General features: G+C 34.1%; 3 pseudogenes; 2 read left to right on the top strand and 1 right to left on the bottom strand.

Moving 5' to 3' along the window:
- LOC118607756 overlaps positions 1 to 25,000 on the top strand; it is a 30,857-nt pseudogene extending 5,857 nt beyond the window's left edge.
- Positions 3,758 to 3,876, bottom strand: LOC118608478 (annotated as a pseudogene).
- Positions 25,001 to 25,040: 40 nt separating the features above from the next.
- LOC118607755 lies at positions 25,041 to 25,969 on the top strand (annotated as a pseudogene).
- The last annotated feature ends 754 nt before the right edge of the window (positions 25,970 to 26,723 follow it).

Raw genomic sequence — 26,723 nt, 5'->3', positions numbered from 1 at the left:
GATCATTTGCACCTCTTGATCTTTTTCTCTTGCCAAGCTTTAAATTCTAGCTCTTATGTTATAAATTCATCAATAAAGAATGAGCCTGCAAAACTCTTAGCCCCCACCCTTGACTCCAATAAAAGCAGGACCCTAGGCCTTTCCTACCCCCACCTGCCCCTGCCCTCCACTACCTCTCTGTGTGGCCCTGTAAATAATAAATTGGTTTTTTTTTTCAGAGTTTCATGATGATTTTTGCTGAGGGCATCTTCCAATCATAACAACCACAAGGGCTAGTCCAGTCACAGCGTTGGTTATTGATAGGCTGGGATCAGCACAAAACAGTTATTTAACTATCAGGAAATAGCATTATTTTGCTATAGCTAAAAATATCAGCATGTGATACCCGAATTGAAACATACAACATTTCAAACACAAAATAATACACTGGGAACAAACAACAGAATGTTGATTCTCTATATGAACTGAGCAAATGTTTTCTTAAAAGAAGATCGAGTAAGTTGTCATGGAAATTGTTCTAATTCGAGACTTGCTGGATACACCAATATTTCATTTCTGTACCTGCCACATCTCCCTAAATCTAAGACATGCAGCTTTATATGAACTATAGGTTTTGTTGTAAAAAGTTATAGATTAGGCCTAGAACTTTGTAATGATTAGAAAAAGCAAAAGTATAAAACAGACTATATTTCTTTTACTGTCATTAAAATTAGAACCTGAATTTTTAAATAGCAACCTGGGTTGTTTTTGTACAGTAAAAATATGGCATCATATAATAATTTATTTCCTCAGCCCACCTTTCATTAAGCTAGGTCTTCCTAAAATTGTCTACAAATAACTGGAGGAATAAGTCGAAACCGAGAAAATAAAATACCTCCGCCATCCTTCCCGCTTTATAGGGCCTAATGGGAATGAGAGCACTGAGCCCTTATAAGAAGTAATATTCAAGCTTTAACAGCCTTTGATGGCTAAGAGAGAGGTCCTCAAGACCTACATGGCTCAACAATGGGCCTCTTTCTTACTGTCAGTGAGCCTACAGAGAAGTGATAGGAATGCTGAGAAGGCACACTGTTGATGAAAACATCCAATATTAATTTAAAATTAAAATGCAAGGAAAAGGCCATGGAGAATCACAAACTACTTAAGACACTTTAAAAAATGGGCTACTGTTAAAATATTCTCCTGAAAACCATGGGAACTCCAGCAACGAGCTGTGTGAATGTGCACCATGAAAGCCTTACAGTCCTGAATTTTAGTTTTCAGTAAATTTAAGCAATGTGCTGATTTTAGCTTATGAGTATCGAGCTTTGGAAAACTTTAATCACTCCCTTAGTAAGTTACTAGTATGGAATAATGGTCAAAATCATGGACTCTGGAACCAAATTTCATAGATTTCAATTCTAACTCTTACCAGCTGTGCGTCCTTGGCCAAATTACCTAGCTTCTCTTTACCTCAGTTTTCAATCCATAAATGGAGACAATGGAAGTACCATCTACCTACATGGTTGTTATAAGGATTAAGCACATTTGATCAGTATTTAGAAATTGCTTAGGGCACTGCCAGGCATGTAGTAAACCCTATAAGTTTGTTAAGCAAAAAGTAGGTTCTCCCAGTCATATATAAAATGATAATCTCCAGAATTTTGTGCCATTTACCTGCAATAACCAAGGAAAGGACTCACACTTTTAGATTCATTTATAACCCATCAGGTGAAAACATATTGCCCAGCAGTGGACGGGGGACCATATTTTGAAAATTCCTTAAAGGCCTGTAGTCTAATCTACTCATGTGACAAATGAGGAACTGAGGACCATGGCAGGATGGGACTTGACCAAGGTGACAATCGTTAAGTTGTGTCGGCATTAGAAATAGAAGCCAAGTCACTGCTCTCTCTACCAACTACCTCTCTGCCTTAATAAGGTTGAGTTTAAATATATCTTGTGAGAAATTTATATATGATCTTGAAAAAATTATACTAGTGAAGATGACATTTACGCTAATAGTCAAAGTAAATCGTGCTTGGCACACTAGAATCATGTATTATATGAGACTGCAGTTCTGTGTCATTGATAGTTTATTTCTCAAACTTTTACCAATATGATTCTCTCTCACACATAACTAAAGTAACGAGATTAATATTTCTTTCTATTACTATCTTAGTCTGTTACAACTGCTATAACAAAATACTGTAGATTAGGTGGCTTATAAATAACAGGTAATTATTTCTCACAGTTCTGAAGGCTAGGAAGTCCAAGATCAAGGCACCAGCAGACTTGGTGTCTGGCGAACAGTCTTTTCCCAGTTCAAAGACTGCAGTCTTGTCCAAGTGTCTTCACATGGCAGAAGGGGCAAGGGGGCTCTATAGGGCCTCTTTTATAAGAGCACTAACCCCATTTATAAGGGTGCCATACTCAAGACCTAATTACCTCTCTAAGGCCTCACCACCACATACCATCTCATTGGAGATAAAGTTTCAACATATAAATTTTGGGAGGGCACAAATATTCAGTCAATAGCAAAAACAATGCATTATACTGTCAAAAAACTGACCCTGTTGAAAGAAAAACCCTAAGGCAATTTTATTCCTTACACTGACACTTTAAAATATCTCTCCCTAATGAGTGACACAGATGATAGGTTAATTGCAATTTTGATTTCCTATATCATATTGAGATGTCTGCATCTTTTTAGCTTTGATATACTTCAAATATTAAATTATTAAGAATGTATACAGCACAAGAATTAAACAAGAAAGCCAGCTCACGGGCAATGAAGTATAAATGCAGAAATTGCTTCTTAATTCTTTTGTCAATTAAAAAATAATAAAAATAAGTGAAGAGCTTGGCCTGACAGTTTTAAAAAAGATATTCTGAAAGTCAGGATTGTGAAACCATATGCTGATATTTAATATCCAGAGAGCCCTTACTCATTTGCTGAAAAGCAAAGCAGAGATTTGGGGATACCTTCTAAAATGAAAACCTACCACTTTTCAAATTTGCATTTACTTTTAGATTTATCACTGATGAAAACCTATTGAGCTAACATTTGTAAACATGAAAAGTTCAATAGCAAACTCATCAACTGGAGTCTTTTTACAGTCCCATAATAGACCATGATTATCTGTTTGTACTAAAGTTTTATTAGTTTATCACAACCATTATTGCCTCCCAGAGAGCAGTGACTGAGATTTGTCCAAGTATGTGAATTGCATAAGTCATACATTTCTTCCTATTGGTTTCAGTAGCCTTAATATTTGACACGCTGAGGTACTTTTCTTCTATATTCATTTTATTAAGTGCTTTAATTATAAATGGATGCTATATCTTGTCAAATGCTTTTTGTGCATCTATTGATATGATCATATGACATTTTTCCTTTATTTATGTATATCACATGGATCAATTTACATATATTAAACCATCCCTATGCCCTTGGGATTAAGCCCACTTGATCATGATGTATATTCTTCTTATAATGTTGCTGTGTTAAATTTGCTAACATTTTATTTAAGATTTTTGCATCTGTGTTCATGAGAGATATTGGTCTGTAGTTTTCTTATTTTTGTGTTATCTTTACCAGGTTTTGGTATCAGGGTAATGTTGGTCTCATAAAATGAATTAGAAAGTATTGCTTCTTCTTCAATATTTTTGGAAAAGTTTGAGAAGAACAGGTATTAAATCTTCTTTGAATGTTTGGTAGAATTTGGTTGAAGCCATCTGGTCCTGTACTTTTACATTTTTGGAGGGTTTTTTTTAATGCCTACAGCACCTAGTACTCCTAGGTGGTCTCCCATCCAAGTACTAACCGGGCCTGACCATGCTTATCTTCTGAAATCAGATGAGATCGGGCATGTTCAGGATGGCATGGCCATAGACTTGGAGTTTTTTGATGATTGTTTCAATTACCATACTGTTGATCAGTCTATTTAAATTTTCCAGATCTGCTTGATTTAGTCTAGGAAGGTTTTATATTTCTAAGAACTTGTCCTTTTCTACTAGGTTATTAAATTTAGTATCATATAATTTTTCATAGCATTCTTGTATGATCCCTTGTATTTTGGTGGTATCTGTTGCAACATCTCCTCTTTCATATCTGATTTGGTTTATTTGTGTGCTTTCTCTTTTTTCCTTAGTGAGTCTAGCCAGGGATTTGTCAACTTTATTAATCTTCTCAAAGAACCATTGTTTTGTTGCATTAACTTTTTCTATTACCTTTTTGTTCTCAATTTCATTTAATTTTGTTCTAATTTTGTTATTTCCTTCCTTCTGCTGAATTTAGGTTTAATTTGTTCTTTTTCTAGTTTTTTAAGATGTAATATTTGGTTGTTTGTTTGGGCTCATTCTTCTTTCTTGAGATAGGCCCGTAATGATATGAACTTTCCTCTTATTACTGCTTTTTCTGTGTCCCAAAACTTTTGATATTTTTTATTTTAATTCTCATTGGTTTCTATGTATCTCTTTATCTCTCGTTTTATTTTTTTTCTATAACCCAGTCATTCTTTAGTAGCATGTTGTTTAATCACCACGTATTTCTGATTCTTCCCATTTTCTTTTTAAAATTTATCTCTAGTTTCAAAGCATTATGGTCAGATAATATGCTTGGTATGATTTAAATTTGCTTAAATTTGTCAAGGCTAGTTTTGTGTCCCAACATATTGTCTATCCTGAGAATGTTCTATATGTACTAGAGAAGAATGCATAATCTGATGTTTTGGGATGAAATGCTCTGTAAATGTCAATTATGACCAATTGGTCTAATGAGTCATCTAGGGATGATATTCACTTATTGATTTTTTGTTTAAATGATCTATCCATAGCTGAGAGTGGGTATTTATGTCCCCTATTACAATTTTTTTTTCAATTTTCTCCTTTAGTTCTGTTAGTAGTTGCTTTATATATTTTGTTGCTCCCTGATTGGGAGCATAAATCTTAATAAGTGTTATGTCTTCTTGGTAAATGGTCCCCTTTATCATTATAAAGTGTCCATCATTGTCTCTCATTATGTTTTTATCTTAAAGTCTATTTCGTCAGATATAAGTACAGCTACACCTGCTTTTCTCTGGATATCATTTGCTTGGAGTGTTGTATTCCACCCCTTCACTTTGAGTCTATGTTTGTCCTTGTAGCTGAGATGTGTCTCTTGAAGGCAGCATGTGTTTGGGTTTTGCTTTTTGATCCTATCTGCTGCTCTGTGCCTTTTTATCAGTAAATTCAGTCCATTTACATTTAAGGTGATTATTGAAATATGAGATTTTCCTGTAGCCATTTTATCTTTCATTTTGTGGTAGCTCAGTGTCTCCATTGTTTCTTTGCCCTTGTGTTTCTGTCTGTTATTTTAATTTGGTAGTGTTTTATAGTTTTTCCCTCTGTTTCCTCTTTTTTATGTTATGTGTCTCAGTCCTGGATTTTTTGTTTGTTGTTTATGTCATGTAAAAGAAAGCTATACACGCACACACACACATACACAGAGTAATCCTTTTTCTTCTGCATGTGCCTTATCTCCATTCCCTTTTGCAGATTTGGATCTTTATTTCCTTTCTTTTTCTGTTTTTGTTGTCTCACATTGTCCCTCTTTATGCTATATGTTTCTTTCTAAGTTACAGTAGTCACTGTCTTCTCTTTCTAAAGTGTTTTTTTTTTACTTTTAATCCTTAGCCTTAACAACTAAACTTGCAGCTTGTTGCTACTCCTTTGCTCACGTTTTCCACTTAAAAGATCTGATTTATTTGCTCGCTTGCCAGATTTTATCTAGATAGTAGAGTTCAGAGGCCTGCTCCATGCAAATCCCCTTAAGGGAGAGGTGCAGGCTATACAGCTTCTTAGATATAGTGTGGAATTGGCCCCTTGGCAACAAGGTGCCCCACTACTCATATTGCCTATCACCTAGCTCCTGTAGTTTCAGTGTCCTTTTGTGGGACAAGGAACATGGGGAGCTAATACTTTAAGGATCTTGCTTTTGCCTTATATGTAGGTAATACATTGTCTGAATCTATCTGGGCTAATTTTATTTTTTTTGTATGGGCCAAATCTGTCAGGTTGTTTGATGTAGTGTGTATTGGTAAATACCCTAAGCTTCACAGCAAGGTATCCTGTGTACAAATCCCAACCCTCTCATTTGTGAGCTATGTGACCTTCAGCAATGTATATAACCTTTCTGCGCCTTGATTTATTCATGTTATCTATTACTATTTAAGCCTCCATGACAGTAAAAGAATAAGTTTATTGTGCCAAATAACCAGTTCACTCAGTGTCATAAAATGAGCTATGCCACTTTTTCCATTAACTATCACATATTTATTTGATGACAGTTTTTGCACTAGGCATTATAGACAATGCAATGACTTTTAAGACATGGAACCTTTTCCCATGAAACCACTTAGTTGGAAATACTGGTGTAAAGAACATGTTATTAATGAATAATATGCACAATAATCTCTCCAAGAGTTCAGAAGAGAGACAGACCACTTTGACCTGGAGCCAGAGTATGGATACAACCTATTTATCTTCTCCATTTAATCTCCAATATGTTTTAACAAAGCCATAGTTGTCTTTCCTAATTATTACAGAAATGCATCAACTATCCCTTATTTAAATGATTTTAGGCACCAACATTATAATGATAAACTCATAACTTACACAGTATAGGCACCATACATAAGTCCTATGCTTTTGTTCATCTTGCAAAATTTATTTTCATTGAACTGTTTATTATTTTCTGCTTAGGAAATATTATTAGTCATTAAATAAATTTGAAGAATACAAAAAAATATTTTTTAAACCATTCATAACCCCAAGATAACCACTATTGACATGTTCGCAACTTTTCTTCTATTTTTTCTATGAATTTTCACACTGTTAAGCCAGTATTACATAATTTGAATTCTAAATAACATTTTATATTTTCTTAATTCAAACTGTGTAAGGAAGGAAACAAAAACTACACATTACTGCAATTGCGAACCCCACATGACATTTTTTCAAGTTACACATATGGCTGGCAAATTCGAATAGTATAATGGTGCATTCTTCCACTGTGTGTGTGTGTGTGTGTGTGTGTGTGTGTGTGTATATCAGAATATATGCTATGCTATATAACATACCAAAGGACTTTCTAATAGATTTTCAATTGTTTGAAATTATAAACAATACCATATGTTGAATGTTTTCATCAAAACATAACACTATTACATGAAAATGACTGCAAGAATTTTCACCAACTTTTTAGGGTATGTTTAGACTAGTCTGACTCAAAATCTAGGCTTTTTGAAATACATGGGCTTCACTTTGGAGGATTAGAAGGAAACCCCTCACAAAAATATGCTTCAGAGCAGCTTTGGCAGAGGTTTAGCAAAAGGCCTCTATGACTGCTAATCAGGAAAGCCTTGCCATACGCATTAAGATGCCAAGCAGACAAAATCAAATAGAGCTTAAACAGAAGCCTCTTTTTGAAAATCTTGGACAGATACTCTAAATTACAATACACCAGATTACAAGCACTGATTTTCTATTGAATTGTTTCTAAAATAGATAACTCGATGTTATGTGATCCAGAGTAACAACAGAGATAGTATTCATATTATGATTATTCATAATTAATGAGCAGCTCAAAAGTGGCCAGCTGAAAAATAATTGCCCATTACCTGAAGATAATGAACAGCATGAAAAAGTGACTCTAAGCTGAATAGAGAAACTAGCCCCAAAGTATTAATGTAGGAAACAGAAAAAAAGTTTAGAAAAAGATCCTCAGAGTGATTCAAGGGGATTTTGTACCTATAAAAGACTAGAATCAGCGACTGTGAATAAAAAGTTATAATTGTAAAGGAAACAGTTTGTGAACATTATAAATATAATTTCCAGATTAAAAGAGAAAATACTTCCCCAAAAGGAGTCCTAAATAACAGAAGGAACACAGTAGGAAATCAAATTACATGTCTGGAAGAGCACATTAAAGTACTCTTTTAGAATATATTGAGGAGGTGTGGAAGGAAAGAGAGGAAAACTAAGAAAGTAAAGTTGTGAAGTGTGGAGAATAGATACAGGTAAGTCAATGTCTGTCTAATAGAAGTTCCAAATGGTAAAGCAGAGAAAGGAGAGATAGAAAGACATAATTAAAGGAGTAAAAGAAGATACATTTCCCCACAATGAAGACTATTGTTTTGAAGCAAAATACTGAAAAATGACACACTATGGTGTGTTACATTCAAGAATGGCCACAATTATTTCACTCCCTGTATCCATTTCCCTTTATAATGTGACTTTGAAGCTCCTTCCACTAAGGAGTGGAATCTTCCCACCCCTGGAATTTGACTCAGTGACTTACTTTGGCTAATAGAATGTGGTGAAAGTAACATTACATTAGTTCCAAACTATGTCTTAGGAGGCCTTAGGTGCTTCTACAGTTTCTTGGAGCATACCTTATGATTGCTATGTAAACAAGCCCAGGCTAGTCCGCTTGCTGGTAGGTGAAAAGTAATGTGGAGCACACACAAGCCATTACAGCTGAAGCCTTTCTTGCATTCAGCTAATCTACCAGGTTATCACAGATACATGAATGATCTCAGCCAAGACCAGAAGGAGCCAAAAGAACTAACGTTGTAGATACCTGATAGAAGAGTATTTTAGGCAAAGGCATGGGTATGTGCAAAGGCCCTGAAGCGAGAGCATGCCTATTATTTCTAAGGAAAAGCAAGGTCAGTTTGGCTAGAGTGGAGTAAATGATAGAGGGAGGGGTAGAAGAATAAAATGAGAGGAGTGTGGTAAATTGTAAAAATGGCCACACATTATTCCCCTTTCTCCATGTTTGCCCTTGCAATATGATATCATATGTCCTCTTGTCAAGAAGTGGCTCTATATCTCCACTCCTTGCATCTGGGTTGGCCATATGGCTTGTTTTGGCCAAAGGCATACTAAAAAATATAATATAAGCAGAGGCTTGAAAAGCAGTTGTACATCAGGTCTTGCTTTCTTGCTGTTGCTGAGGCCCCTGTCTGCCATGTAAGTAAATCCAGTCACTCTCATCATCCGAGGCAACACCTAGCCAACCTCTAGATATGTGAGGCCATTCGCTACAGCTGCAGATGTATGAGCGATCCCTGCTAAGAGCAGCAGAAAAACTGCTCAGCTGAGCCCAGCCCAAATTGCCAAACCACAAAATTGTGAACTCAATAAATAACTAAAAGCCACAAAGTTTTGAAGTGTTTTGTTATACAACAAAAATTAACAGATGCACATACTCTAAAATAAAAGGCTAAAGTAAAACCGTGTAAGACTTTAGAGAGAGGCAATAGAAAGTTAACTGTATTAGCTAGCATTGAATTCTTCATCCACAATATGGAATGTTATTAGACATTGTGATAATATTCATAGAATTCTGAAGGGAAAAGATTTTTAACCTAAAATACCACTGCAAAGAAATAGCTTTCAAGGATACACAAAAGCTACCACCAAAAGCAGAGACAATTTTCTTCTTTTCTTATTGAGGTATATTTGACAATTAAAAATTGTATATATTTAAGGCTTACAAATTGATTATCTGATATACATATCCATTGTGAAATAATCAGTACAATAAAGCAAACTAACATTTCTATCACCTTAAATAGTTACCACTTTCTTTTTTCTTATTTATGTGTGTGAATGTGTGGGTGTGGTGAGAAGACTTAAGATCTGTCCTAGAAAATTCCAAGTATACAATATTGTTAATTATAGTCACATTATCTTTAGAACTTATTCATCTTGCCTAACTGAAATTTTGAACTCCTTAACAAAAGTCTTGCTATATTTCCCTCAACCCAGCCATTCACCTTTCTACTCTCTGCTTCTATGAGTTCAACTATTTCATATTCCACGTGTAAGTGACATCATGCAGTATTTGTCTTTCTATAGCTGGCTTACTTCACTTCCAGGTTAATCCAAGTTGTTGCTAATTAGAGCATTTTCTTTTTTTAAAGATGGATAATATTTCATTGTATATATGAGATATATACATATATGCATACATATATACATTGTATATATCATATATATATATACACATATATATACACACCTATTATATTTTCCTTATCCATTTGTTTATCGATGGATGCTTAGGTTGTTTCTACATATGGCTATTATGAATGATGCTGAAACAAACATAGGAGTGTAGATATCCCTTCAAGATCTCTATTCCATTTCTTTGGACATACACCCAGAAGTAGAATTGCTGGGTCATACTATAGTTCTATTTTTAATTTGTTGAAGAAACTCCACACTATTTTCCATAATGTTTGTACCAATTTGCAATCTCACCAACAGTACAAGGTTCCCTTTTCTCCATATCCTCACCAACACTTATCTTTTGGCTTTCAGAAAATAGCCATTTAACAGGTGCAAGGTGATATCTTATTGTGATTTTGATTTGCATTTCCCTGCTAATAAATGGTGCTGAGAACTTTTTTATGTACCTATGAGCAATTTGTATGTTTTTTTTGGATAAATGTTTACTCATGTTTAATCATATCTTTGTCCATTTCTTCTATTTTTTTAAATTAAGTTTATTAGGGTAACTTTGGTTAATACATTATAATTTTCAGGTGTACATTGTAATTTGACATCTGTATATTCTATTGCGTGTTTACCACCCAGAGTCCAGTTTCCTTCATCTACCATATATTTTATCTGCTTTACTCACTTCACTACCCACTACCCCTCTACATTTTATCCCCTTTAACTGTCTACCACCCCTCTCCTCCCACACCCCCTACCCTCTGGTAACCACTAGTCTATAGTCCAAGTCTCTAAGTCTCTGTTTGTCCTGTTTGTTACTTTTAGGTTTATGTCCCACATATAAGTGATATCGTGTGATTTTCAACTTTTTTTGTCTGGCTTATTTCATTTAGCATGATTATCTCAAGGTCCATCCAGTTGTTGCAAATGGCATTTCATTTCTTCTTAGGGCTGAGTAAAATTCCTTTGTATATATGTACCAATGCTTCTTTAGCCAATCATCTATCGTAGGACACTTTGGTTGCTTCCATGTCCTGGCCACTGTGAATAATGCTGCTATGACCATCAGTGTGCAAATACCTTTTAAGATATGGGTTTTCAAGTCTTTGGGGTAAATACCCAGAGGAGGGATTGCTCGATCTTAAGGTAGATCAATTCTTAGTTTTTTGAGGAACCTCCATACTGTTTTCCATAGTGGCTGTACCAATTAGCAGTCCCACCAGCAGTGTATGAAGGTTCCTTTGTCTCTGCATCCTCTCCAGCATTTGTTATTACTTGTCCTGTTGATTATAGCTATTCTAAGAGATGTGAGATGGTATCTCATTGTGATTTTGATTTGCATTTCCCTAATAGCTAGTGATGTCGAGCATCTTTTCAAATATTTGTTGGCCATTTGGATGTCCTCTAGGGAGAAGTGTCTATTCAGGTGCTCTGCTAAGTTTTTGATTGGATCATTTGTGGGGTTTTTGTTGTTATTGAGTTATATGAGTTCTTTGTATATTTTGGATATTAGGCCCTTATCGGAGGTGTTGCATGCAAATATATTGTCCCATTCAGATGGTTGTCTCTTTACCTTGTTGATAGTTTCTTTTGCTGAGCAGAAGGTTTTTAGTTTGATGTAGTCCCATTCATTTATTTTAGATTTTACTTCCCTTGCCTTTGAGGTCAAATTCATAAAATCCTCTTTAAGTCCAAGGTCCTTGAGTTTAGTTCCTATGTTTTCTTCTATGCTTTTAATTGTTTAAGGTCTTATATTCAGTTCCTTAATCCATTTTGAGTTAATTTTGGTGTGGTGATTGACAATAGTCTAGATTCATTTTTTTGCAGATGGCTTTCCAGTTTTCCCAGCACCATTTATTGAAGAGGCTTTCCTTGCTCCACTGTATGTTTTTGGCTCTTTTGTCAAAAAATATTTTCCCATATAAACACGGACTTACTTCTGGGCTCTCGATTCTGTTTCACTGGTCCATGTATCTGTTTTGCTGCCAATACCATGTCGTTTGATTACTGTCGCTTTGTAGTATATTTGGAAGTTAGGCAGAGTGATGCCTCCAGCCTTGTTCTTTTTTATCAGGATGGCTTTGGCAATTCGGGGTCTATTGTGTGTCCATACAAGCCTGATGATTTTTTGTTCTATTTCTTTTAAAAAGGCCAATGAGATTTTGACGGGAATTGCATTAAATCTGTGTAATGTTTTAGGTAATGAGGTCATTTTAACTATGTTGATTCTTTTAATCCATGAACACAAAATATCTTTCCATTTCTTTGTATCTTTTGTTTTAATAGGGTCTTGTAGTTTTTATTATATAGGTCCTTCACACATTTCATTAAATTTATTCCTAGGTATTTTATTCTTTTTGTTGCAATTGCAAAGGGAATTATTTTTCCACTTCTTTTTCTGACACTTCATTATTAGACTATAGGAACACTATGGATTTTTGAATGTTGATTTTGTATCCAGAGACTTTACTGTGTTTGCTTATTGTTTCTAGTAGTGTTCTTGTGGAGTCTTTAGGGTTTTCTATATAGAGCATCATGTCATCTGCAAATAGTGACAATTTGATTTTTTTTGTTTGCTATTTGGATGTCCTTTATATCTTTCTCTTGCCCGATTGCACTTGGTATGACCTCCAATGTTATATTGAATAACCGTGGTGATAGTGGATAGCCTTGCCTTATTCCTGATATTAGAGGGAAAGTTTTTAGTTTTTCACCATTAAGTATAATGTTGGCTGAGGGCTTGTCATATATGGCCTTTATTATATTAAGGTACTTCCTTCTATACTGATTGTTTTAAGTGTTTTGATCACAAATGGGCATTGTATCTTGTTGAAGGCTTTTTCTGGATCTATTGATATGATCATATGATTCTTATTTTTTAATTTGTTTATGTGGTATATGACATTAATCAATTTTTGTATATTGAAGCATCCCTTTGCCCCTGGGATGAAGCCCACTTGCTCATGTTGTATAATCTTTTTCATAGTATTCTTGTATGATCCTTTGTATTTCTGCAATGTCAGTCGTAATTTCCACTTATTCATCCCTAATTTTGTTTATTTGTGTCCTTTCTCTTTTTTCTTTAGTGAGTCTAGCCAGAGGTTTGTCAATTTTATTAACCTTCTCAACGAACCAGCTCTTTGTTGCATTTATTTTTTCTATTTTTTTTGTTTCCAATTTCATTTATTCCTGCTCTAATTTTGATTATTTCTTTCCTTCTGCTGACTTTAGGCTTCATTTGTTCTTTATTTTCTAGTTTTTTTTTTTAAGATGAAGCATTGGGTCATTTATTTAGGCTCATTCCTGTTTTTGGAGATAGGCCTGTAATGATATGAACTTTTCTGCTTTTGCTGTTTCCCCAAAATTTTGATATGTTGTACTATCATTATCATTCATTTCCATGACCTCTTGACCTCTCTTTCTATTTCTTCCCTGACCCCGTTCTTCTTCAGTAGCATATTGTTCAATCTCCATGTACTTATGGTTCTTCCTAATTTTTTTTGCAGTTGATCTCTAGTTTCATGGCATTAGAATCAGAGAATATGGTTGGTATGATTTCAACCCTCTTATATTTGTTGAGGCTATCTCTGTGTCCCACTATGTGGTCAATTCTTGAGAATGTTCCATATGCACAAGAGAAGAATGTATAAGCAGTTGTTTTGGGATAAAAGGCTCTGTAAATGTCAATTATGTCCAGTTGGTCTAATGTGTCATTTAAGGATGTAATTTCCTTACTGATTTTCTGTTTGGATGATCTGTCCATATCTGACAGAGGGGTATTTAGGTCCCCTACTACAATAGTGTTTTGGTCTGTTTCTCCTTTTAGTTCTGTTAGTAACTGCTTTATATATTTTGGTGCTCCCTGTTTGGGAGCATAGATATTAATAAGTGTTATGTCTTCTTGGTGTATGATTCCCTTTATCATTATAAAGCATCCCTCCATATCTTTCTTTACCATTTTTATTTTGAAGTCTACTTTGTCTGATATTAGTACTGCTATGCCCACTTTTCTCTGAATGTTATTTGCTTGAAATCTCATTTTCCACCCCTTCACTCTGAGTCTGTCTTTGGAGCTGAGATGTGTCTCATGGAGGCAGCATATGGTTGGGTTTTGTTTTCTAATTCATTCTGCAATTCTGTGCCTTTTCATTGGTGAGTTTAGTCCATTTACATTTAGGGTGATTATTGAAATGTGAGGTCTTCTTATAGCCATTTGTCTTTTGCTTTCTGGTAGCTCGGTGTTTCCATTGCTTCCTTGTTCTTGTGTTTCTGTTTTCTTTATTTTGGTTGGCTTTTGTGGGTTTTCCCTTTGGTTCTTCTTATTTTATGTCATATACTTCAGTTCTGAATCTTCTGTGTGTGGTTACCATTACGAATATGTAAAGGATAGTGTGTGTGTATATATGTATATACACATATACACACACAAACACACACATACAGTCGTCCATTTTCTTCTGCATGTGCCTTATCTCCATTCCCCTTTGCAAATTTGGATCTTTGAATCCTACCCTTTTCAGTCATTGTTATCTCAGTTTGTCCCTATGTATTCTGAACGTTCATTACTATCTTGTTATAACAATTCTCTTTTTGTTATTTAAGTTTCTAATGCCTTGTTCTTAATAAGGGTTGCACCCCTCTATCTATTTGCCTGACAGTCACTTAACTCCTAATAATGGTTTTTTATGTTGTTATTGTTGTTATTTTGTTTTAAGTGAGCTAACCCCTTTTTGTATTTCCTGTAGTGCAAGCTTCGTAGTGGAGAATTCCCTCAATTTTTGTATGTCTGGAAAAGTCTTAATTTCTTCTTCATAACTAAAGGAAAGCTTAGCTGGATACATTATTCTAGGCTAGTAGTTCCTTTCACTTAATAGATTAATTATTTGATTCCATTTTTCTGGCTTGCAAGGTTTGTGCTGAGAAGTCTGTTAATATTCTAATGGGCTTTTTCCTCTTTTTAGATACCGTTTTCTTCTCCCTGGCTGCCTTGATAATTCTGTCTTTGTCGCTGATTTTTGATAATTTTAATACAATGTGTCTTGGCAAAGGCCTTTTTGAGTTGAGATAATTAGGTGTTCTGTTGACTTCTTGAATTCCAAGCCCCAGCTCATTTCTTAGATTTGGGAAATTCTCCTCTACTATTTGTCTGAAAATGCTGTCTAATCCCTGCTCCTTTTCCTCCCCTTCAAGAATGCCCAATATTCTTATGTCTCCTTTTCTGATGGCCTCAGCTAGTTCTTGTATTTCTCTTTCATTTTTTTTTTCATTCTTCGGTTTCTCTTTTCTTCCTTCTGTTTTATTTCTAGTTTTCTCTTTGATATCACTGATCCTTTCCTCTTTTTGGTCGACTCTATTTCCCAAGCTTACTATTTCATTTTTCAGCTCTTGCAGTGTGTTCTTCATCTCCAGAAGTTCTATTCGGTTCTTTTCGGGTGTTTCAATCTCCTTGCTCTGCTCATCTAGTTGTTGTTTTAATTTCTGAAATTGTTGAAAATGACTCCTTTCAGAATTCACTGAGTTTTTTCAGAAGTGCCATCCTGAATTCTCTGTCACTTAATTTGCATATTTCTATGTCCGTAAGCTTATTTTCTGGAGATTTTTCTCTTTCTTTCTGAGATGCCTTGTCACTTTGGTTGTTTATGGTGTTTAATGGACTATTTCTCTGCCTGATTGCCCATTTTTTAAAATGATTTTTTTGTTGTTTTGCTATTGAGTTGTATGAGTTCCTTATACATTTAGATATTAACTCCTTGTCAGATTTGATTTGCAAATATTGTCTCCCTTTTCATAGGTTGCCTTTTCACCTCATTGTTTTCTTTGTTGTGCAGAATCTTTTTAGTTTAATGTAGTCTCATTGGTCTATTTTTGCTTTTGTTTCCACTTCCTTTGGTGTCATATTTAAAATATCATTGCCCAGAGCAAAGTCAAGGAGCTTTTTCCATATATTTTCTTCTAGGGGTTTATGGTTTCAAGTCTTATTTTTAAACCTTTAATCAATTTTGAGTTGATTTTTGTTTATAGTGTAAAATAAAACTATGTGTTTTGCTGTCAGTGGAAAGTTCTGTATATGTCATTTAGGCCATTTGGTATATAGTGTTATTTATGTCCGCTGTTTCTTGATTGGTTTTATGTCTAGATTTTCTATCCATTATTGTAAGTGGGGGAATTTAGTTCTATACTATTATTTATTGCTATCAATTTCTCCTTTCACGGCTGTCAATATTTGCTTTATATTTAAGTGTTCTGATGTTGGGTATATATACATTTATAATTTTACATATTCCTATTGAATTGACCCTTTTTTATTATATAATGACCTTTTTGTCTCTAGAGACAGTTCTATACTTAAAGTTTATTTACTCTGATAAAAATATAGCTACCTCTTGATTTTCCTAGCAAGATGGTTGCATATCATTATTTTTTGATAACCTATAAAACTACTTCACCACCTTGATCGTCAGAGCAATTGTGAAATTTAATGCACTGATAAAGAATTTCGAATATGTAAAGAAAAAAAGGTTAGAAATAGGGGACTGTAATAAAACAAGAAAGGTGATTTTATATACTTTTATCAGAAACTTTAGATTAAACGAATAAAATGTGAATAACAATATGTAGAAATATGATATACTATTGCCTAAGAAAAAGAAAATACATATTTGCTTCAAGTGCCCATGAATATTTATAAATTTTATACATTAAGACACAAAGAAAATGTTCCAAAATGTATAATTCATGCAGGGAACATTCTCCATTCGTGAGACAGTACAAATAGTAATAAGTATAAAAGGAGTAGAAAAATGAAACAGTGACTAAAACCTAACAATGTTAAAATATATAAATATACTTCTAAATAACTCTTGGATTAAAAAGGAAAACAAAACTAACTACAGATAGGTAACAAAAGAAGGAATATTATAACACTGCATGTGGAAACTGTGGGATACAGTCAAATAAATATATTCAGAGGAAAATTTATGATTTAAATTCATTAAATAGAAACTAAGACTAAAAATAAGCATTCACCTAAATAATCTAAAGAGAGATCAAGCAGAACCAAAGAATGTAGAAAGAAGGCAATAACGAAAACAGAAAGTGATATATTTTTAAAAAGCATTTGATTTTTAATAGCTAACTGAAAAGAAAATATATAAACCTATGAACAATCCTATTAAGGAAAATAAAAAGAGATATAACCTTGTAATATGCAAATCTATACACATTAGATAACATTACATACAACTTTCAATCAATACATTTGAACATCCAAATGAAATGAGAGTTTTACAGATAAATTGACAAAATTGACTCAAAGAGAAATGGAAAACCTAGATAGACTAATCATCAAAGAAATTGAAAGAGGTTTACATTTCTACCCTCCCATTCCCCAAACAAGTACAAGACAAAATGGTTTTATGGATAAGTGTTACCAAGTGTTCAAGAGAACAGCTCATGTTTAAGTTACTTAAATGGTAAAATAAGAAAAAAAATTAAGTTCGTTCACAGGGGTAATACAATTATGATATTAAATCAGGAAAAGGACATCACACAAAGGAAAAACAGTATGCCTTGGCACATTGGTATCCTTTGGAAGGGTTGGTATGTGTAATATATTTTATCTCCTGAGGCTTTGGTAGCAGAGCCTAGGAAGCCAGTTGCCTCTGCCCTGAGAAATCTTGTTCATTTATCCCAGTGTGCCAGTCAATGAAAAAGGTAAGGGGCACTACTTTAGACACTTGTTAAAACAGAATTTTATATCTTAAATGAAATATAGACATAAAAAAACACTACTACCAAGTCAGTTTTTTTCTAAGAATGCAAAAATAGCTCAATATTAGGAAATCTATTAGTATAACTAACTACATTAATGGATTAAAGAGAATAACCATATTATCTCCTTGGCAGATATCAGAAAAGATATTAGATAACATTCTATATGCATTCCTGACAAAACTATAAGTCAATCAGGAATCAGGAATAGAAGGGCATTTTCATAACTTGAAAAAAGGTATATATCAGAAACAATGACAATCATATTTTAGAGTGAAACAATAAGATATTTCTATTAAAGTCCAAAACAAGAGAAGGATACATGCTCTTTATTAATCAATATAAATCTGCATTGTCCTAGAAGTTATAAGGTCCTTACCAATGTGATAAAAAAGACACAAACATTAGCAAGGAAAAGACAAGTGTTTTTCATTATTTACAATAGACATGACTGTGTTCTTAGGAATTCAAGATAATTAACTGGAAAAAAAACAGAGCTAAGAGCAGAGTTTAATATAATGCCTTGATATAAGATAAAGGAAAACTGTATATCATAAAAATGTAAAATCTTGATATGTTACTCAAAAGGTCCAAGGTCCTTCCAGGGTTTTTTTCTTTTTCCTGAAGTTGACGAGTTGATTCTATAATTTATCTGGAAAAAGAAAATGTAGAAGAATAGCCAAGTAAACTCTGAAAAAGAAAAAAAGAATGATGAGTAGAGAGCAGCCCCATCAGATTTCAAAACATTATAATGATACAGTAATTAAAATGGTAATAGAAAAAACTGAACAGAAAAGAACCATAAGAAGCATACCCATATAATTCATGATGAAAAGACAATTCCAAATCAATGTAGATATAATTCAATATAATAAATAATTAGGAAAACTAGCCATCTCTTCTGAAAGAACTTTCCGCCATACACACACATACACATACACAAAAAAAAAATCAATTCCATATGGATTAAAGCACTAAGCAATAAAAATATGTAAAATATTAGAAGAAAATGTAGAACAATATATTTATAATCTTGGGATAAAGAAGCCTGCTTAAGTATGAGACAAAACCAAGGAACTATAAAATAAAAATTTTAATATTTACATATTTATATAATTAAATATTTATGGCAAATAGATAATAAGTAAATTTTTAAAAAGGCAAATGATAGACACTTGCAATATATAGCAGGCAAAAGGATATCAGCTCTAATATCCAGAGATCTACAAATCAATAAGGAAAAAGATAAATGACTCAACAGAAAAACAAAGGAAATGATTGAGCAATCTCCGACAGAATATGAATAGCTAATAAATATATTTAAAGGTGCTGAACTTTACTAGCAAGTAGGGGAAAATAAATAACTTAAATAAATGACATTGAATTTTTCATCTAAAATGCTGACAAAATTAAAAAGAATGATAGTGTCCAGCATGCCAGAAGGGTAATTTAGCTCAAAACCTTTGATCTAGCAGTTATACTTCTAAGATACTAGCTTATAAAAATACTTCTAAACATGCAAAAGATAGATTTATAAGAATGCTTTTTATGGCATTAGCTGTAATAGCAAAAAAAATCTGTTAAACTAAAGATCATATGGAAAAAGTTGAATAAATTATATAGTACACCCTACTACGGAATTCTACTAGCTGTTACAACAGTGATTTTCTATTGAGCACGAAAGGGAGTGGGGACGAGATGGCAAGTTGCATAATAATACAGTAAGTCCTTATTTAACTTCATAGATAGGTTCTTGGAAACTGCAACTTTAAGGAAAACAAAGTACCACAAAACAAATTTTATCATAGGCCGATAGATAGAAACAAGAGTTAAGTACCTATGGCATATTTCTGGTCACAAAAACATCACCAAACTTCTAAATAAAGAACCAAACACTTCTAATATCAAACACTGAAATAAACATGAGCTATACATACATTTAAGAAAAATGAATAAAAACAAAGAGAATGATTTTCTAACCTGCTTATTCCAGTTCGGGTCATGGATGAATGGAGCCTCTCTCAACAGCTCAGGGAGCAAAGCAGGATCCACCTTGGACAGGACACCCTTCCATTGCAGGGCACATTCACACACACCCAATTCACTCAGAATGGGGTAGTGTAGACACGTAACCTCCCCTTACATGCACATCTTTTGGGATGTGAGTCCTCAGAGAAAACCCACGCCATAGGGGGAGAACCTGCAAACCACACGGACAGTGCCCCTAGCTGGGTAATTTTTTTTCTCATCAACTTTAATGAAACGAGATTGAACAAAACAACATTATTAGAGGATCTGCTGTATGTATGGGATGATTTCATTTTGTAAAACACACAAGAACACACATATGCATATAAACAGAAAAAGTACTTGGAAGGTACAAGCAAACAAATCATTATGGCTGTCTCTGGGCAGTAGGACTGGGAGGATATTTTCATTTGTTCCTTTATATACTACTGCTCTTTTTACTTTTATAAAAAGCATGTGTTAATTTTGTAACAGAAAAAAACAACACAGTCTCACTCTATAACATTTGGATTAAAAAACTATAAGGAAATATAAAAAAGCTATATGAAATCTCACTATCTAGGGGCAATTACTATTAACATGTTAACATTTTTTTTCGGTCCCTATCATACATTTTTTACACTATTTGAGATCTTACTCTATGTAATTTTGGGCTTGTTTTTCAACTAGTATATTTTCCCTATAGAAAATTTAGAGAATAAAGAGCCACAAGAGAATAAAAAGTACATGTATTCCCACTATCCAGAGATAATTGCTTTAGAAAACATCATGAAATTCAAGTGCACAGACTTAAATTATGAATAATCCATGCATGCTGTCATAGATTATGTGCACCATCTCATTAAGCCATGCATGGCCCTTTTTTATTTTTATCCATTAACTTGTTTCATAATAATCATACAATTATTAAATAATCAATAATGTTCTTAATTATGTAATGAACACCCACCCAACTCACCCGTCAAACCTGAGCACTAGAATTTAGACAATAACTTCAATCTACTTCTATGATCCTCTCCTTTTCCAACCACCTTTCCTCAATTTCAATGACCATTATCCTGAATTTTTTGATATTCTTTTGCTTTTTAATAGTTTTAATTCCAAGTATATATGTACCGAAATAATATAGTATTTAGTTTTACTTGTTTTTGAATAATCTAAAAAGGATATCTTATTATATGTAGTCTTCTGGGACTTGCTATATTAACTTAATGTTATAGAAGTAAAATCTAGCTATAGTACATTAATTTCACTGCTATATAATATTCCATTGTGTAAATATACCACAATTTATCCATTTTCTTTTGGGGATATTTATTACCAACACTTTAGCGTATCTTCTGGTTATTTTTCTGAGGATATTTATATTGTTTCCTTTCTACATAATTTGAACACTATATATACTTTCATGTGACCTGTTCCTCTCACTAATGAGATCTTGTGAACATATTCCCATTCCAGTAAATATTCTCCTGTGGTGTAAACTTAAATGGCTACATAGTATTTCATCATATAGTTACAATATACTTTCGTCACCCCCAATTGTTGAATATCTGTATTTCCTATATTCTTTTTACTATAAGCTTTATGATGTACATATTCTTCGGATCAGCAACTCACCTCTTAAAAATTTATTCTAAGTAATGTCTAAATTTGCACACAATCACATATAGGACTGCCATGTAGGATGAAGCAGTTTGTGTTTTGCACAACTTTTATAACATATGTGCGCATCACAGCAGTTTTTATAATACAAAAATATGCAAAGAACTTAATGAAGTAAATTGGTTATGTATTAAAATTATAATATAGTCACATTTACTAACATGGAAAGATGCTTATAATTTATTAAGTGGAAAATTAGATTAAAAGACAGCATTTTATTTTTCATAAAATAAAACAAAAATATTTGTGAAACAGTACGGAAGAACATACACCAAAAATTTTACAGCATTATTTCTGAATATTGAGTTTATTTGAGATTTTAATTTTTTTCACTTTGCTTACTTGTATTTTGAAGTTTTTTCAACAGTAAAACTTGAATACATGTATGATAAAAATATAAATAATTAATTTTATGCACAATCATTTAAATGTTTTTCCTGATTATAAAATACTTTTATACTCTAAGAACTTCAGGGGAAAAAAAGAACGTAAAGAAGTAAATAAAATTCACATATTATCCTATCCACCTAGGGATAATTAGCTCACAATCTCCAATGTGTTTATTTCTAGTCATCTGTCTCTGATTATATATTTAAAATAATTGCAGTCATACTTTACATAATCTTAAGTGCTGATTTTTCACTTAATATTATATAATATGAACAGACCATAAATATTTTAATGGAATAATATTCCATCACATGGAAATAGCACATTTACTAATTATGCCCTTAGGTTTTACTATTTTTCACTATACCAGAAAACTATGTGAGGAATTATCTTTGCGCATGAGTTATCCACATTTTAGATAATTTCCTAGAGTAGATTCATTTAAGTAAAAATACTAAGTCAAAGAATACCAAGATTTTTATATCTTTTGATGCATATTGCCCAAACTGTACTTACTATATATTTTAAGAGAACATGGAAAAATAGGGGGGGATAAAAAGAAGTCAAAATACACGAATCCCATGCCCATCTTTCGTACTTGCTGCTTAATCTCTAATTAAGTAAAACTGATGTAAAAACATCCATCTTATCTAAGGTACAAGGTTATAATCAAATTAGAAAATAGATCTTTCAGCACCATAAATGTTACTTCTTCAAGAATGCGTCATTAACTTTCCAGACTCTCACAGCATCCTATACTTACTTTTCTTTCTGTTTCTCCCAGATGATTTTAAGTTCCATTAAAATATGCCTGGCACACAGTTGGCGCTCAATAAATACTTGTTGAATGAATGGATAACTGAATGAATGAAATGACAGCACTTTGCAAACTAAATCATTAAGTATTTAAAGTATTATTATTATTATTATTAATTTGTATTACCATGTAGATAATTCTAAATCTTTAGAGATTCTTTCCTTGCCTAACTGAAATTTCATTATGTGGCTATAATGCTTGTCATGCCAGGCAGAGGCACAGGTAGCAACATTGCTGGAAGCGACTGATAAGAGCTACGACTTGGAAAATCAAGTAGTTAGGTCTCTAGGTGAGCATGCTGGGAGTTAAGGAATTGTAGTTACCATTAGTCGGACACTAGGCAGTGGTCAGGAATCCAAGAGGTCAGTGATATTTGAAGCAGGTGGATCCTGGAGGTCAGAAACAAACTAATGGTAAATAGTCTAGATAGTAAGGTGCAAACTGGAGAATGGTCAGATATAAGGAATCAAAGTAGATGAGAGTTGAATTCCAAGCACCAGTACTCAAAAGCATGGAGCTATGAATATGATTTTAAAGCAAAGGGTACTTGAACTTAGTGCTCCCTTATATTATTTCTACCCAAACTGAAAATGGTATGAGGAAGCATTGTGCCAAGTTCCACATACATGAGCAAAGGAATTATAGTAGCTAGTTGAGGAATGAGATTTATGAATACAAGTAGGTTCTGATAATGACAAGACAAAGTGAGACAATTTATATATAAGATCTTGTGATAGTCTATATATAAAATGGGAGCCATCAAGCTCCGGATCCTATAATTCTCATATTATAGCACAGTGGTTAGGATCATGGACTCTGGAAACAGGCTAGTAGTGTTCAAATCCAAGTCTATCATTTATTAGTTGTGTCCTTTGAACAAGTTACTTCAATTCTGTGTGTCAGTTTCCTCATCTGTAAAACAGGGATGATAATAACTACCTGAATGGGTTCTCATGAAGATTAAGTGAGGTGATACATGGAAGGACCTTAGAACAGTGCCTGCATGCAGCAAATGCTATGTTAAATGTTATTACTATTATTATTATATCACCATCATTATTAATATTTAGTCACATAAGACCAAACAAAAATTGATGTTATAAAAATAAATACACATTGTATGTTTACTTTATCTAAAATAGTAAACAGTCTCTAAACAGGAATTTTTCTCATTTAAATAAGAATTTCCCTTGCACCTAAACATAATTGACTATATAAAACTATTAAACATGAGTAATATAGCAAAATTTATCAGAGCAATCCCATGTGTGTTTATTCTATAGAAGCTATTTTATCAACATTATCTTTAAAAGTTCTAAAGAATAAATACACATTTCTTAATAGCAAAAACAAAACAAAACACTCTTAGGTTGATCCATAAGATCTGGTCTATAAGAAGGGATATGCTATTAAATTTTCTGAAGGTAATCCTACTAGAAGCAGGAATATTTGAGTTGGAAGACCTCTCTGTGGAAAGATCTGAACATGGAAAGTCTCAGACTTGGGATGACTAATTTTGAAAAAGTCTGGACCTGGGGATAGGTCAGAAGACCTGGACAATGGAACATGTTAGAATACCTGAATGTTAGAAGATGGAAGACGTGGATATTGAGCCCGCTGTTGGAAGACTGGGTAGTTGTCAGAAGACGTGGAGATGCTGGAAGACCTGGAGGTGTAGGAAGACATGAACTTTCTGGAAGACATGGCTTAGTTGGAAGACGTGGATTTTCTGGAAGACGTGGCTTGTTGGAAGACGTGGATTTTCTGGAAGACGTTGCTTGTTGGAAGACGTAGATTTTCTGGAAGCCATGGCTTCGTTAGAAGACGTGGATTTTCTGGAAGATGTAGTTTTGTTGGAAGACATGGGTAGGCTGGAAGACATGAATTTGATGGAAGATACAGCTTTGTTAGAAGATAAGGATTTGCTGGAAGATGTGGATTTTCTGAAAGCCATGATTTGATGGGAGATATGGATTTGCTGGAAGATGCGAATAGTCTGGAAGACCTGGATGTCATCGGAGGACATGGATTTTCTGGAAGACATGGCTTTTCTGGAAGACGCAGATTTTCAAAGACCCGAATTGTCCGGAATATCTAGGTTGTTTGAAAAGTGCAGATTTGCTGGAAGACCTGGAGGTTGCTGCAAGATGTGGCTCTCTAGGAAGATATACTTGCGGAAGACCAGGATTTAGTGGAAGACCCAAATTTTCTGGAAGACATGGCTTTATTGGAAGACCTAGATTTAGTGGAAGACATAGATTTTATTTGGAAGACATGCACTGATTGGAAGACGTGGATTTTTCTGGAAGGTGTGGATTGAATAGAAGATCTGGATTTGATAGAAGATGTGGATTTTCTGAAAGATGTAATTTTGTTGGGAGACATGGATTTTTTGGAAGATGAGGCTTTGTTGGAGGACGTTGGTGGACTGGAAGACAAGAATTTTCTGGAAGATATAGATTTTCTGGAAGCCATGATTTGTTGGAAGACATTGATAGTCTGGAAGACCTGGAGGTCATTGGAAGGCATGGATTTCTTGAAAGACATGGCTTTTCTAGAAGATGCGGATTTTCAGGAAGACCCGAATTGTCCGGAAGACCTGAATTGTTTGGAAGACGTAGATTTGCTGGAAGACCTGGAGGTTGCTGGAAGACATGGATCTCTAGGAAGACATGCTTGCAGAAGACCAGGATTTTAGTAGAAGACATGAGTTTTCTGGAAGACATGGCTTTGTTGGAAGACCTGGATTTAGTGGAAGACATAGAATTTTATCTGGAAGACATGGACTGACAGGAAGACTGAATTTGGTGGAAGACGTGGATTTTTCTGGAAGATGTGGATTAAATGGAAGATCTGGATTTGGTGGAAGATGTGGATTTTTTGCAAGATGTTGCTTTTTGGGAAGACATGGTTAGGCTGGAAGACATGAATTTGATGGAAGACAAAGCTTCATTGGAAGACAAGGACTTGCTGGAAGATAGATTTTTGTGGAAGCCATGATTTGATGGAACATGTGGATCACTGGAAAATGTGGACAGTCTGGAAGACTTGGAGGTCATTGGAAGACATGGATTTCCTGGAAGACGTGGAGTTTCAGGAAGACCCGAATTGTCCAGAAGACCTGGATTATTTGGAAGACATAGATTTGCTGGAAGCCCTGGAGGTTACTGGAAGATGTGGATCTCTAGGAAGACATGTATTTGTGGAAGACTAGAATTAATTGGAAGACATGAATTTTCTGGAAGACGTGGCTTTGATAGAAGACCTGGATTTAGTGGAAGACATAGACTTTGTCTGGAAGATATGGATTGACCAGAAGACTGGATTTAGTGGAAGACGTGTATTTTTCCAGAAGATATGGATTGAATGGAAGATATGGATTTGGTGGAAGACATGAGTTTTCTGGAAGACATGGCTCTGTTGGAAAACATGGATTTTCTGGAAGATGTAGTTTTATTGGAAGACTTCAGTAGGCTGGAAGATATGAATTTGATGGAAGAACAGCTTTGTTGCAAGATAAGGATTTGCTGGAAGTCATGGGTTTTCTGGTAGCCATGATTTGATGGGAGACATGGATAGTCTGGAAGAGCTGATGGTCATTGGAAGACATGGATTTCATGGAAGACATGGCATTTCTGGAAGATGTGGATTTTCAGAAAGACCCGAATTGTCCGGAAACCTGGATTGGTTGGAAGACATAGATTTGCTGGAAGACCTGGAGGTTGCTGGAAGACGTGGATCTCTAGGGAGACATACTTGCAGAAGACCAGGATTTAGTAGAAGACACAAATTTTCTGGAAGACGTGGCTTTGTTGGAAGACCTAGATTTAGTGGAAGACATAGATTTTTGTCTAGAAGACATGGATTGACTGGAAGATGTAGATTTTTCTGGAAGATGTGGATTGGATGGAAGACCTGGATTTTTCTAGGAGATGTAAATTAGCTGGAAGACCTGGATTGATGGGAAGACTTGGATTTGGTAGAAGACATAAGTTTTTCCGGAAGGTGTGGATTAGCTGGAAGTCCTTGAAATTCATGGAAGACATGGATTTTTCTGGAAGACGTG

Source organism: Rousettus aegyptiacus, unplaced genomic scaffold, assembly GCF_014176215.1.
Source record: "Rousettus aegyptiacus isolate mRouAeg1 unplaced genomic scaffold, mRouAeg1.p scaffold_m13_p_9, whole genome shotgun sequence".
NCBI lineage: Eukaryota > Metazoa > Chordata > Mammalia > Chiroptera > Pteropodidae > Rousettus > Rousettus aegyptiacus.
This window is presented reverse-complemented; position numbering and strand designations above follow the sequence as displayed.